The sequence below is a fragment of the Neofelis nebulosa genome, chromosome 17, assembly GCF_028018385.1.
Source record: "Neofelis nebulosa isolate mNeoNeb1 chromosome 17, mNeoNeb1.pri, whole genome shotgun sequence".
NCBI lineage: Eukaryota > Metazoa > Chordata > Mammalia > Carnivora > Felidae > Neofelis > Neofelis nebulosa.
In genome coordinates, this window is record NC_080798.1 from 10,859,650 (window position 1) to 10,873,219 (window position 13,570).

Genomic DNA, 13,570 nt, shown 5'->3' on the forward strand with positions numbered 1-13,570 from the left:
TGAACGCCCTTGACATTGGACACATAAGGATGAGTGGGAGAAACACTGTTCCATAGAAACTTCGCTTCTGATGGAAGGAATGATCAGAGGAAGGGTGGCTATTTTGGGGTCCAGAAACAACAAATCTAGAAGAGCCTTGGGCTCTTATTTCAACGTGCTCGTGGAAGGGAAGCGATCCTTTCCTGATGTGACGGAGAAGACCCACGACGATTTATTCTCACCTTCTTGAAGCCGATTCTTCCCCCCACCGGCCCCCGAAGCTGATTCTGTAGATGGATTTTATGATGCAAAATAGTATCTCTCCCACTGCCACTGTGGGAGAGAAAGAATATCTCCATCTCTCTCTCTCTTTCTCTCTCAATGTTTAAAAATTATTTTTGCAGTGGGCATGAGGTCACGTCAGTCACCGATAGTGTTGATTGGCTGATCTAACAGCCACTAACAACTCCTCTCCCATTTACCACCTCATACTAAAGTGGTGAAAAAAGCCAGCTCTCCTTTTTCCTAGACTCCTTTGTAGGGGCAGGTAGGCAGTGACCCAGTTCTGGCCAATGAGTGCGCTGGCCGCTTTTGGGAAATAGGTTTGTGACTGGATAAAAGAGGAGAAGCAGGATAGGAGAGGGCTGTCACCACCCCACCTATCCATTTTTTTACCCTGTTGTGGGAGAAGGTGATGTCCGGAGCTCAGCAGCCATGTTGTGACCGTGAGGCAATAAACTGGAAGGCAAAGAGCAACAATTGGAAGAATAGAACAATTCTGGGTTCTCAATAGCATACTTGACCTGCTAATTAAACCCAGAAGCTTCTTTCCTCCAAAGCTGTAATTGAGAAACTAAGAAATATCTTTATATCTTTATGCCTGCTATCAGTTTGGTTTTCTCTGATTTGTAACCAAAACATCCCTAGCTGACCCGTGCTCACACTCGAGCAGGGCTCCCAAACTCAGATATCCATAGAGAGACCAGGCAGCTGATGTGAGGAAGAGAAGTGGGCCGAACAGGGACTCTAGGCGCCTCTAGATTTTGTTCAAGTAGAAGACAGAACTTTGGGGGTGGCTGGGTGGCTCAGTCGGTTAAGCGTCTGACTTTAGCTCAGGTCACGATCTCCCTGTTTGTGAGTTTGAGCCCTACTTTGGCCTCTGCACTGTCAGCACAGAGCCCACTTTGGATCCTCGGTCTTCCTCTCTCTTTGTTCCTCCCCACTTGCGCGCATTCTCTCTCTCTCTCTAAAAAATAAACATTGAAAGAAAGAAGGAAAGAAAGAAAGAAGGGAAGAAGGAAAGAAAGAAGGAAAGGAGAGAAAGAAAGAAAGAAGGAAAGGAGAGAAAGGAAGAAAGGAAGAAATAAAGAAAGAAAAAAAGAAAAAAGGAAAGGAGAGAAAGAAAGAAAGAAAGAAAGAAAGAAAGAAAGAAAGAAAGCAAGCTTTTTTGACCTTAATCAGCCTCACCCTGGTCAGGGGGTAGTCAAGCGACTCAGTACTGGCTAAAGGTATATAAAAGGAGGTCTGCTGAGGAATTCTGGGAGAAGGTGTTCCCACCCTTAACAAAGAGAAATTTCCTGCTTTCTGCGGTCCCCTGCTTCCTGTCTTTGAACATGGTGTGTGATGTGATGTCTGGAGCTGCTGCAGCTATCTTGTGACTCTCCTCTTGTGAGGAGAGGCCAGGAGAATCACAGACACTGAAACTGACATTGTTGGGCTGCTAATTCAAACCCCAGCAACTTCCACGGCTTGACTTTCTTGCCTGTGTGTGAGCCACTATATGCTGAAGATTCTGTGGCTTGTCCCAGAAAATCTCTTTAATGGTGCACTGGGCTCCCTTTTTTGCCCCGTAATGATTCTCTGCTGTAATTTCACTGCCTGTCTCACTGTTCCCTAGATCTAGACAGGGCAGAAACTGCAGATTCCTGCACAGGCAGAAGGTGCTTTCCAGAAAAGAAGGAATTTGCCCGTGAGGCCATTACAGACCTTTTACCTCTTACCCCCAAGCCAAATCCTAATGCAGGAGCCCGCGCTGGGATGGAGAATTGGAGAAAATCAGCTAGCCCGTTGCTTTCGCAGGAACTCCTGAGGGAGCCACGTGTCCCCCGCTGCATGTGTGGCTTTCATTTTCATGAGTTAGGCAGAAGATGAACCAGGAATGGTCAGGATCTCCGTGCTGCTTTTATACTCTGCCCGGACACTCTCGGATGCTCTTCCCTTCCAGAGGTGGAGCTTACGTCTACTCCCGGTGAGTGAGGTCTGGACACAGAGGCTCACTTTCAACAAACGGAAAATGGCAGGAGTGGCTGCGTGTGGCTTCTGAGGCATTGTATGAGAAGGCATCGAGGCCTCCGTGCTCTCCCTCTGCCAACGCTCGTTCTGGGGGAAGCCGACTGCCGCGTCAGTCCCACGGGGAGGCCTACGTGAGGAGAGGCACTGGCTGTCCAGCCAACAGCCACGGGAGTGAGCCATCTGGGAAGCATGCCCTCCGGCCCCGTACAAGCCTTCGGATGACAGCGGCTCCAAGCCGACATCCTGATTGCAAATTCAGGACAGACCTCGAGCCAGAAGCACCCAGAGGCAGCTCCCAGATTCCTGACCCTCAGAAAATGTGAGATAGGAACCCACATTGTTGTTTTACGGTGCTAGGCTTGGGGACAATTTCCAACCCAGCAATAGGTGACCCGTATAGACTCTTTGTGGTTCCCCGTCCTGGTTCCGGGGAATATGCTGTTAATTTCTTCGGAGCAGTATCACTTAGGGGGATAGAGAATCTGTCATCCTCCTTGTTTTATGATTTTCCCTTCATCCCTAATCATGTCCAAAGATTCCACACCCGTGGATCATGAATGCTGCAGCAACAGAACTCGGAATCGGAGTCGGTGGTGGCTGAAGAAGCCATAAAGCCCACCGAGGAATCTTGGCATTGATAGGACGGATCCGAGACACGTGACTCCCTGCGTGGCCTTCACCCACAGTGAATACAGTGGGGGCCCAGACCCCAAAAGAGGGGGCCGGGGAAGAGAAGAGGAGGTGCCCCGCCCCCACTGCAAGTCCTGGGACCACAGCTGGAGAAAGAGAGAGAAGGAGGATGGAGTTTGAAACAGAATTGGATGGGGGTGCCTGGGAGGCTCAGTCAGTCGAGCGGCCGACTTCGGCTCAGGTCACCATCTCGCGGTTCGGGAGTTCGAGCCCCGCCTGGGGCTCTGTGCCGATGGCTCGGAGCCTGGAGCCTGCTTCGGATTCTGTGTCTCCCTCTCTCTCTGCCCCTCCCCCGCTTACACACACACACACACACACACACACACACACACACTCTCCCTCTCTCGAAAATTAAATGAATGTCAAAAAAATTTTTTTCATTTTAAAAAATAAACAGGATTGGAGGGACTTTTCTCCCACCAAATGTGATTGGGCTGGGCCCAAGAAGCCATTGAGGGATGGTAAAGGAAGACTGTAGGTGGTCCATACAGGTGCGGACATAAAATGAAAAGGTTTCGTGTCTCCCCACTCTGCACCCACTCGATTTCAGAGCTCTCAGTTACATCAGTGTGTACAGCCTGGAGCTGGGGAAGCCCATTTCCAACCTGCTTCCTCGGCCGGTCCCTGTTGGGGAGGGGACCAGGTCTTTCTGCTCTCTCTCCTTCGTCCAGAGAAGATGGATGCAGGCAGAAATGACACAAAAATACTTAAAACCCATATGGCCAGCACCCAGAGGGTCGCTGGCTAGAATCCCTGCTAGAGCACAGACCAAGGACCAGGGGGCCAAGTGGGTTATCAGCCTTGAACGTGGGGGCCTCTTATCTCCAAATTACAAATGCATCCCTGCTCTGGGCCTGAGAAGCCTGGGTGTGGACAAGGCTTGTACTGGGTGAGGCGGCCCGGGGCGGGGAGTGGTGGGTGTGTGTGGGGGAAACAGGCTGCAGATCGGTGACAGGGCAGTCCCAGGGTGGTGGCCCAACCTCAGACACTCCCCTCCCCCTTCGTCCAGAGCACATTGAGACCAGACCAGAAGGCTCCATTCGCTTTACTGATGGGCCCCAGGGGACAGGGACTCCAGGAGAGGAGCCCAGAGATGCTCCGCCCTCCTGCCCCGCCCCCAGGTGGCTGCAGAGGCCACTCAGACCAGGGCCATCGCCCCCTGGGAGGACAGGCTTCCTCCCCAGCCCCAGGGCATCCTGACTGCTGCCAGGTGATCTCAGTCACCGTCCCTTGGAGGTTCCTGCAGCCCTGAGGGAGACTCCTTCCGGCGCAACTGAAGCATTCTGGTGTCCCGAGGTGGGGGTAGGACAGTGCAGTCCGGCCATGGGGACACCCTCAGGCCCCGAGCCTTCCTTAAGACGTGGAGGGAGGGCCCTCCTGGCACGATGGGCCCGTCACCGCCTGGGGACGGGAACTCTGGCCCAGGCACACACGCAGCCCCAGGACGAGGGGACGAGAAACATCAGCCAGCCCAGAACCAGGGTCCACTTCCCCACCCAGACAGCGCCGGGCACCGAAGCAGCTACGCGGGGACAGCAGGTGCTGACCGGACAGCGCAGAGCCAAGAGCCTGGGGGATCAGGGCTGGGCTGCAGCTCCCTCCTGGGGACATTCCGGCCTCTCAACACTAGACCCTGGGCGGCTCCTGCACTGGCTGGACTGGCTCTGCCCCCTCAGGCGCCCCCTCAGGGTCCTTCCCGTGTTTAATTCACTCAGAGAGAGAAACGGGGACCCTTCATCCTCTTAAGCCTCTTAAGCGCTGCAAAGCCAGCGCCTAGGGGTCGGTCAGCCCACGGGACCCGAGGAAGGGGACAGCTGTAGGGACAACGGGGATGGGGGGTGAGGGGACCCCAGGCCTGTTGGAAGTGCGCTGCCCTCACTGCCACGGACAGAAGCCAGAAATCTGGATTTTATGTGATCTACCCAGAGGTGCAAATTTTGGCCAATAATTGAGATGTCTGGGAATCCCTGGGCGGCCTGAGTGGCAGATTCAGCCTGGGACGGTGGCAGGTGGCCGGCCTTGGCCTTGAGGAGCTGGGTCCCTTGCCTCAGCTGTGGCTGAGGGGGGCAGGGCTGGTGTTCTTTCCCTTTCTTCCTCCTCCTCCTCCTCTGCCCCCACCCTTCCCACCTCTCCTCTCTTCTCTTCTCCCATGGGACCTCTCCCCTCCCCTAGGGGCTGCCCCCTGTGCCCCTCACATTCCTCTCTCTGGAATCATCTCCTCCCCCAAGCAGGGAGGATCAACCTTCAGGCCTCGGCTACACGTGGGGAGAGTGGGTGTCAACCCACTGCCCAGCTGGGTGGCGGGGGCTCCATCCCAGATCCCAGGCCCCGTGAGACTGGCTGGAGTGGGGGGACAGTGGCCCACAGACGCTGGCCAGAAGCAGGTCTCCGGAACCATGGGGGCCTCACGCCTTCCGCAGGACCACGGCGTCCACCCGGCGGCCCGCCTCGTCCACCTTCTCGCGGGCTCCGCGAGTGTCCCGGCGCGGGACGGGCAAGACCGCGGGGAGGGCCTCTGTCTGGCCTCGCTTGTCGCTCCAGCCCAGTGACTCCATCACCCAAGCGACTTTCAGCATCTCCCCTCCCCGCCACGGGCCCACGGGGCCCACGGGTCCGCACAGGCCGCCATGGCCACAAACTCGGGACTGTCCGCCCTCTCGTCTCCTGGCTCCCCGCGTCGCTGTCCCTGGGCTCCTGCTGCCACGTGTCTCTCACCGCCAGCAGGGCCACTAAAGCCGGGCCGCGCCCCGCTGGGCGCCAGGCTTCTCGCTGTGGAGGCTGAGGGCCTCGCCCCCCCGGGGCTCTGCCTCCGCCCGCTCCTGCTTGGCTTTGTCCGTCCCGTCACCAGGGCCAAGAACTCGCGGGGACCCGCTCCTCCGCCCGCGTGGCTCTGCAGGGTCCACTCCTTCTTCCTGAGCTCCTTGGCGGCCTCCTGGAGCGGGCGTGGAGTCCTGGATCACCAGCCCCAGAGAGTCGTCCGACTCCCGCCTGGCTCTCTCTCCTGGCCCTGCTGGGCCCACCTGTTGCCTCTGGCTGTGTTTCTGCGAGGCCGGCGGCCCTTCCCTGGGGGGAGCCGGCCTGCCTGGGGGCGGGCCCTGAGCCCTGGGCCTGGGTCTCCCAAGCGAAGCGAAGCGGGAGAGGGGGCGTGCCCCCGGGGCCTCCAGCGCCTGCGGCCCGCCTCCGAGGGCCCCTCATCCAGCAGCAGGCCTTTTATCTGCCTCAAGACCCTTGTGTCCTCCGCGCGGTCGTGACACGGGACCCTCCGGACGCCGCCCTTGCCCGGGATCTGTCTGGGCACGGAGGCGTGATTTATGGCCTCGGCCAACTCCACCGGGCGGCCTCGGCCTTCTGGTCCCTCGCGGCCCTAGTGTTGCACAGCCTGCACGTGCTGGGGGGGAGGGCAGGAAGGCCGGCTGCAAGACGGCTTCGACGGCCGCCTCCTCCAGGCCCTCCGGGATGCCGGTGACCAGTAGGGCCCCGTGCGTGTCCGCGCGCAGCCCCCTGCCCCAGTGGCGCAAAGCCTGGTGGCCATGGTGCCTCCTGCCCCAGGGCGCAGATCGCAGCGGACTCGGGCTGGGCCGCCCTGTGCAAATCCAGCCCTGGAACAGCGCTGCAGGCCTTGGGGTGCAGGTTCCAGCGAATGTGGCAAGGCTGAGAGCTGGGGGTCTCGGGGCTCCCTCTGCCTCTAGCCGGCTGATGCGGAGGCCTTTCTGACGCCCCCTCTCCTGGGCTCTTGGAGGATCCGGGGGTGGGGGGGGAGCTTACGTGTCTTTGCTGGTTTGACCAGGCTCCCTGCAGGCTTGGCCTTGAGACCAGCCTGGGTGGGGTGTCTGGGAGCAGCACCCTTCCCCCCACCCCCTCCCCCCAACTGCTGGCCCCTCCTGGGTTGGATCCCTGGTCTCCCGCTCCAGCCAAGGGTGAAACAGGCACCGCCTTCTTCTTCATTCTGGCAGTTTCTCTCTGCCAAGCCTGGTGCTGGCATCCGTCTCTCTCCGAGGTGGCTGTTGCCATCTCCATGGCAACCACTTTTAGGCTGTTGCCAGGGGCTGAGCATTTGTGTTAAAGAGCTCACCGGGCCCTTTCATGATTCAGGACCGTGCATCTCACCCAGAGAACTGGGTCTCACTGACCCGGGGCCGATCTCCTGGAACCGGGCTTTTAATTGGGGGGGGGGGTTACTCTGCATCTGGGATGAGTTTAATGTTCAGGGCCGGAGGGCAGGGTCTGAATTGAAGCTAAACCTGGGTGTGACAGGGCAAGAGAAGCCTTGGTCAGGCAGGGCTGCATGCCCAGAGGTGGCCGGATGAGACCCAGGCTGAGCGGGCGGGGCTTTGGGCTTCCGGGGAGAGCCCCTGGGACACCACTAATAATCATATCATAGGGACCCCTAGGAGCTCACTTTAATAATATCTCAATAACTGTCCCCATGGACACTCAAAGCGCTGCCCCAGTGTGTTTCAGGGCTGCCACACCCCACGATGCTTCCAGAACGGTCTCCTCAAGCCCCGGGCCTTGCCCCTCCTCTCCCCGGCCCACCCCTCCTCTCTGGGCACACTGTGGTGGTGAGCCAGTCCCAGACCACAGGAGGAACGCCCCTCCTTCTATCTGGGCAAGATATGAGATGTGAAACCAGTGATTTTCTGTTTCTTTTTTAGGTTTATGTATTTTTGAAAGAGACAATGTTTGAGTGGGGGAGGGGCAGAGAGAGAGAGAGAGGGGACACAGAATCTGAAGCAGGCTCTGTGCTGTGCTGTCATCAGAGACCCGACGTGGGGCTCGAACTCACGAACCATGAGATCATGACCTGAGCTGAAGTTGGACACTTATCTGACTAAGCCACCTGGGCGTCCCTCTTTTTTTTGAGGGGGGGGAGGGAGCACGTGAGTGAAGGGCAGAGAGAGAGAGAGAGAATCCCATGAGGATCAGAGAGAGAGAAAGAAAGAGAGAGAGAGAAAGAGAAGCGGGTCTTGCCCGAAGCAGGGCTCGAACTCCCGAACCGTGAGACCATGACCTGAGCCCAAGTCAGATGCTTACCCGACTGAGCCACCCAGGCGCCCTCAGTGATGTCTTTCTCCTCAGCCTACCTGTGGCCGAGATGCCAGTCTGCCCAAGCATGGGTCTGTCTTGCAAACACCGTGTCTGACAAATTGCTCGCTGATGGTCTGCTCCAGCGGGGGCAGTGAGTGAGACTGCCTTCACTGGTCCCCTGTTGGTATGAGACCTGGGGTCCCTGGAGGGAAGCGAGAAGCCCCAAGAACGTATGGCAAGTGGTGGTGCTGGGTCTGAGAAATCGGGAAGACCCTTTTCTTTATCCCTCCAAGCCCTGTCCCAGCCCTTGGAGCCAGAGGTGTTATCTGCCAGGCACGGAGAGCCCCACTGTGCACCTTCTCTTGGGGCAGGGCTTGCAGAATGTTTTAGGGGGCACATTACACAGCACTCGTTGGGCCCCAAGTGCAGAAACCCAAATTATCCTGGATTAAGCAGAAAAGGAATTCATCGGCTCGTGTTACTATAAATGTTCGGGTTGATTGGCTTCAGGCATGGCTGGTTCCAGGGCCCTTTCATTCATTTTTATTCAGCCAGAGACTGAGGACCGACTCCCATTGGACCAGTTGGGTCACGTGCCTGCAATCACAGGGATTGGGAAGGGGAATGAGTTCTCTGATTGGCCAGGCTTGGGTGTGTGAGGGTTAGTGGTCCCCACAGGAACCACCTGGTCCGTGGTGGGGGAGGGGGTTCCCACAATCACATAGAGACGTGAGCATTAGCAGGGAAAGGCCTGGATTCTCAGGGAGAAATGGGTCGGAAGAGCTGAAGCCGGTTCTGGGTCAGGGAACAGCGGCTCCCTCCCCAGAACGGCTGCGCATCTCCTGGGTGAGGGTCACTGCTCTCCCTCCCTCAGGAGGTGACACTGAGCTGAGCCTGAAGGGAGGAGGTGGCCCTCTGCGGGGTAGCTTAAGGGAAGAAGTGCCTTCCAGGTGGCTGGTTTACAAGGGCCCCAGTGGCCAGATCGAACGGTTGGTGGGGGGGCGGAGTGTGGTTAAGGGGGGGAGTGCCAGGGCCAGGCCCGTGGGGACTGGTGGATGTGACCAAGGAGCACAACTTTGTTGGGTCGCCAAGGTCAGAGCTGGAAGCTTCTTTTCAGTTTAGCTGCTGTGTGACCCTGGGAAAGTTAAACAACGTCTCTGAGCCTTGCTTTCCTCCTTCGTAAGTTACTCTGAGCTGCTGCGTGGAGTTAGGCGCCTGGCGGCTGCAGCGCACTCCTAGGACGCAGTAGCGCTTTGGGTAGAAGGGCTCCGCGGCAATCCTCTCCGTTATGATCCATTTTCGTCTGTCAGGGAGCCTGAGGCCCCTGCAGGAGGGATGTGCTGGCTCAGCGCGCCCTCTGGTGGGCGCTTGGGGACACAGCTCAGAAAAGAAAGAAGCCAGAGCTTTACAGATCCTTCCTCCCTCTCTTCTTCCTCCTCTCCCCTCCTTTCTCCTGGCTTTCTTTGCTTATCTTCCTTCCCCACACGCTCTCACAGAGCCTGCTCCCGCCTAGCGGGAGACCCAGCCACGACTGAGATAGCCCAGGCCCTGCCCTCCTGGGGTTCACAGTCCCTTAGGCGGTGGGGTGGGGGGACACAGGGATCCCTCCCGAGGGGAGCTTCACGTGCGACCCCTGTGCTCCAGGCTGGACAGACCGCCGGGGAGGAGGGCAGGACTGCAGTGTGCAGGGGCCTCAAGGGCCGCCGCGAGGAGGGCACTGGAGCCATAGAAAGGGGAGAGGCAGGGTCAAGTTTGTGACGCCTTGTGGAGGACGGGTGTGAGCTCCCTGCCCCCCACCCCACCCTAGGGCGAGTTCTGGGTGGCTCTGCTGGGATTGAGGGAGAGTCTGGCAGGCCACTTGGGGCGGGCTCTGTCCTTGCACGGGCAGGAACGACCTCCTGGCTCCCATAGCGGGGCGAGAGTGGGCGAGGGATAGCGGACACTGGGTTTCTGTGTGTGTCTCTAGGTGTGTGTGATGTGTGTTAGAGGTGGGTGTGTGTGAGGGGTGCAGGGGTTTTTGTAAACGTGTTGGTCTGTGTGTCAGTGGGATCATGTCATGGGCAGGTGCGAGCCCAATGTCTCAACTTGAACGGAGCAAACCTCTGACACCAGCCCGCTTGGGTCCCCCCCCCCCGCCCCGGGGCGAGATAGATCTGATCCTTGAACCTGAGACCACGGTGTCCTGCCTGGGACCCCCTCCCCCAACTCTGTCCCCCGTCTTGGGCAAATGGCAGGTCCTACAACGGCGGGAAGGGAACAAGGAAGGAGCCATCACCTTGCACTCATTAGACAGACAAATCTTCGAAGGCTGGATGACGTCCCGCGTTGGGAGAGGGGGTCGGGGCCCTGGAATCCTCAAGCGCTAACGGTGGGGACGTGAACGGGGACAGTCCTTGCACTGGGTGGCTTGGGGGACTTGGGAGAGTGAGCAGTCCACAGACCCTACCTCCCGGCAATCTGCATCTGGGACGCGTGCCAGGGACTGCCCCACTCGGCCCAAGAGGATAGGGCGAGGGTGTGGATCGTCACGTCTTTAGCAGCGTGCCATAAAACCACAACTTTTGCCTACGTTCACGGATTCTGCGGTCAACAGAGCTGAAAGGGCGCCGTTGGGAACAGCTTCTCTCAGCCCTACGAGGTCTGGGGCCTTGGTCGAGGTGACACCAACATCAAAGGTCTGGGAGCCCTTGGAAGCTTCGTCTCTCCTGTGTCCAGGGCCTGGTGTGGGGTGGCCTGACCGGAGGACTGGCGTGCCTCCAAGTGGTCTATCCGTGTGAATCAGGCGTCCTCGCAGCCCAGCAGCTGAGTTGCACACAAAAGCCTTCCGTTGCTGGCCTTGGAAGCCCCAGGACATCCTTCCCGCCACACGTTATCACTGGGGGCAGCCGCAAAGCTCGCCCAGGTTCAGGTTCAAGGAAGGGGGATGCGGACCCGCACCTCTAGGGACGACCCGGAACTTGCAGCCGTGTCTTAAAACCATGATCGGTGTCTCGCCTTGGAGGAGGGGACGATAAAAAGGTAAAATGGGCTGAGTTCTCGTTGTGCAATTCCACCCGGCGGGCAGAATTACAGACGAGACGTATTAACGACGGTCCCTCTGAGACACGTTACCCACAAGGGCTCTAAGCAAAGGACGCTTTGAGTAACCAAAGCGGGGAACAGCTCTCAGACAAGTTATCCAGGGGCGCCCGGCTGGCTCAGTCGGTGAAGCGTCCGACTTCGGCTCAGGTCACGATCTCGCGGTCCGTGAGTTCGAGCCCCGGTTCGGGCTCTGTGCTGACAGCTCAGAGCCTGGAGCCTGTTTCCGATTCTGTGTCTCCCTCTCTCTCTGCCCCTCCCCCGTTCATGCTCTGTCTCTCTCTGTCCCAAAAATAAATAAAAAACGTTGAAAAAAAAAATTAAAAATAAAACTTCTGGGGCGCCTGGGTGGCTCAGTCGGTGAAGCGTCCGACTTCGGCTCAGGTCACGATCTCGCGGTCCGTGGGTTCGAGGCCCGCGTCGGGCTCTGTGCTGACGGCTCGGAGCCTGGAGCCTGCTTCCGATTCTGTGTCTCCCTCTCTCTCTGCCCCTCCCCTGCTCGCGCTCTGTCTCTCTCTTTCTCTCAAAGATGCATGAAAACATCAAAAAACTAAATTAATTAATTGATTAAATAGCTATTATTTTCCCAAATCAACCAATTCAAGAGGAGAACGGCGTTGTGTTACGTTCTTGCAAATCTCCTTCGTGTCTGATTCAACAGAGGTTACTGGACCCTCCTACCTGCTTCTGCATTCAGCCAGTTGCAACATCGCCACGCCGCGTAGCCTCTGGAGAATCCCACCGAACACTGGGGAGAGACTGAGAGTGAAAAAGGCAAATAACGCGTTAGTCCTCTCGTGACCACGGGTTTGATCCCATGGGCCCCCTGAAATGCCTCTGGGAACCCCTAAGGGTTCCTGGAACACACTATGAGAACCCCTGTCTCAATGGTTGCTTTTACCACTTAACAAGTAGGCTCGGGTTTTTTGTTTCGTTCTGTTTTCCTTCCCCTCAGACACAGGGAGGTGGGAGAAGAATTGTGCCAAGCATTCGATATGCCCTTCTCTTCCAGCTGTTTCTATGGGAACCGTGGAGGCAACAGCCAGGGCTGGGCAGGACATTCGGGCTTCCTATCGCCCTGCCTGGCTGGTGCCCGTGTGATCGTTCGCTCACAGGGCTCAGAGTTCAAGGCCTACTCCGATCCTGTGCCCTGGAGCTTCTGCAATGTTTCCGTTTCTTGGGTGCCACAGTCTTCTTCCGGAAGTTTCTGAGACTCTCTAATTCTCTACTTGGCTTCTGGGACCATGTCCCCACCCACTCTGCCCCACTTCCCGTCCCCCCCCCCCCCCCCGCCTCCCGGGAGAGAAATGAATGGGGCCAGCTTCTGGGGGGACACAGCAGCCAGAAAGTGGGGTGAAGAGGACAGATGATCGCACCTGCCGTTCATGACCAAGTGTGGATGTAGAGGTAAGGGGAGGGGAGGCCAGATGGAATTACTTGGAAGTGGGGCACAGACACTAGAATAAAAGCGGGCATGGTCAGTGGCAATGAAAACCGTGTTTGGAAAGACGTGTCGTGGGGGCGCCTGGGTGGTTCAGTCGGTTAAGCGTCCAACTTCAGCTCACGTTGTTGGACAAGTGAATAAAATACGCCAAAGGTGGCCCATGGGGCTAAAACAAACTCTGGTCTCTAGCTTAGAGACCCCTCGTCTGGATTCTTCTTCCTTTGTTTGCTGCGTGCGCGAACCCTCCCCCCCACCCCCCCGAAATATGGAGGCTTACAACTATAAATTACCCTTCCCACTCGCATTCGGGGCTCAGATCTTTGGAGAAACGGTCTCCTCTGAGCCCGCCGGTGTTAAATGAATCTCCGATCCACCAAGATCTCTGAGTGCCGCTTGGTTTTTCCGCCAGCGTTCCATCCAGCCTGGTTCCGTGACAACTTCAGGATCTCACGGTTTGTGGGTTCGAGCCCCGCATCGGGCTCTGTGCTGACAGCTCGGAGCCTGGAGCCTGCTTCGGATTCTGTGTCTCCCTCTCTCTCTGCCCCTCCCCTGCTTGCGCTCTGTCTCTCTCTCTCTGTGTCTCAAAAATGAAAAAAAAAAAAAACTTTTTAAAAAATTAAAAAAAAAAGATGCATCGTGTTTATGTATAAAGCAGAGTTGGATTCTGGGCTCAGATCCTTGTAAATCGATTCTGCACAGACGTGAATGCCTGGTGGTACATCTGAGGGGCATGGAAGATATGAAACAAGTCAGGGCTGTTCATGGGCGTCCCAGCAAGGAACCTGCTTGGGATTCCTTCTCTCCCTCTCTCTCTCTCCCTCAAGAATAATAAACTAAAAAAAATAATTGTTTCAAATTGATGATACGTAAATGGTCGTATTGTGTACATTTCAGGATACATGAAATCCATTCTTTTTTAAAAAAAAATCATTTTATTTTATTGTTAAGATAGGGCGGGCAGGGGAGGGGCAGAGAGAGAGAGAGAGGAGGACAGAGGATCCAAAGCAGGCTCAGCGCTCACGCGGGTCTCGAACTCAGGAACTGAGCCGTGAGGTCGTG

At 57.1% G+C, this 13,570-nt stretch overlaps 1 protein-coding gene, 1 long non-coding RNA gene and 1 pseudogene across 3 annotated transcripts in view; all 3 read right to left on the reverse strand.

Annotated features, from left to right (window-relative positions):
- Positions 1-259: 259 nt before the first annotated feature.
- On the reverse strand, positions 260-3,214 carry LOC131499407 (uncharacterized). 2 transcript variants are annotated; one of them, XR_009255857.1, is made up of 3 exons: positions 2,816-3,214; positions 1,966-2,238; positions 260-717 (listed from the first exon to the last, which is right to left on the reverse strand). It is a non-coding gene; the product is annotated as an uncharacterized LOC131499407 (long non-coding RNA). The 2 variants fall into 2 exon arrangements; XR_009255856.1 differs by having other exon boundaries at positions 1,980-2,238; positions 2,816-3,205.
- A 2,476-nt stretch (positions 3,215-5,690) lies between these two features.
- Positions 5,691-7,046, reverse strand: LOC131500156 (paraneoplastic antigen-like protein 8B; annotated as a pseudogene).
- A 4,393-nt stretch (positions 7,047-11,439) lies between these two features.
- PNMA8C (PNMA family member 8C) overlaps positions 11,440-13,570 on the reverse strand; it is a 29,181-nt gene continuing 27,050 nt past the window's right edge. Inside the window, exon 2 of the mRNA XM_058706110.1 lies at positions 11,440-11,826. The gene's annotated coding sequence lies outside the window, so the exon portion shown is untranslated. The remainder of the gene's footprint in view (positions 11,827-13,570) is intronic.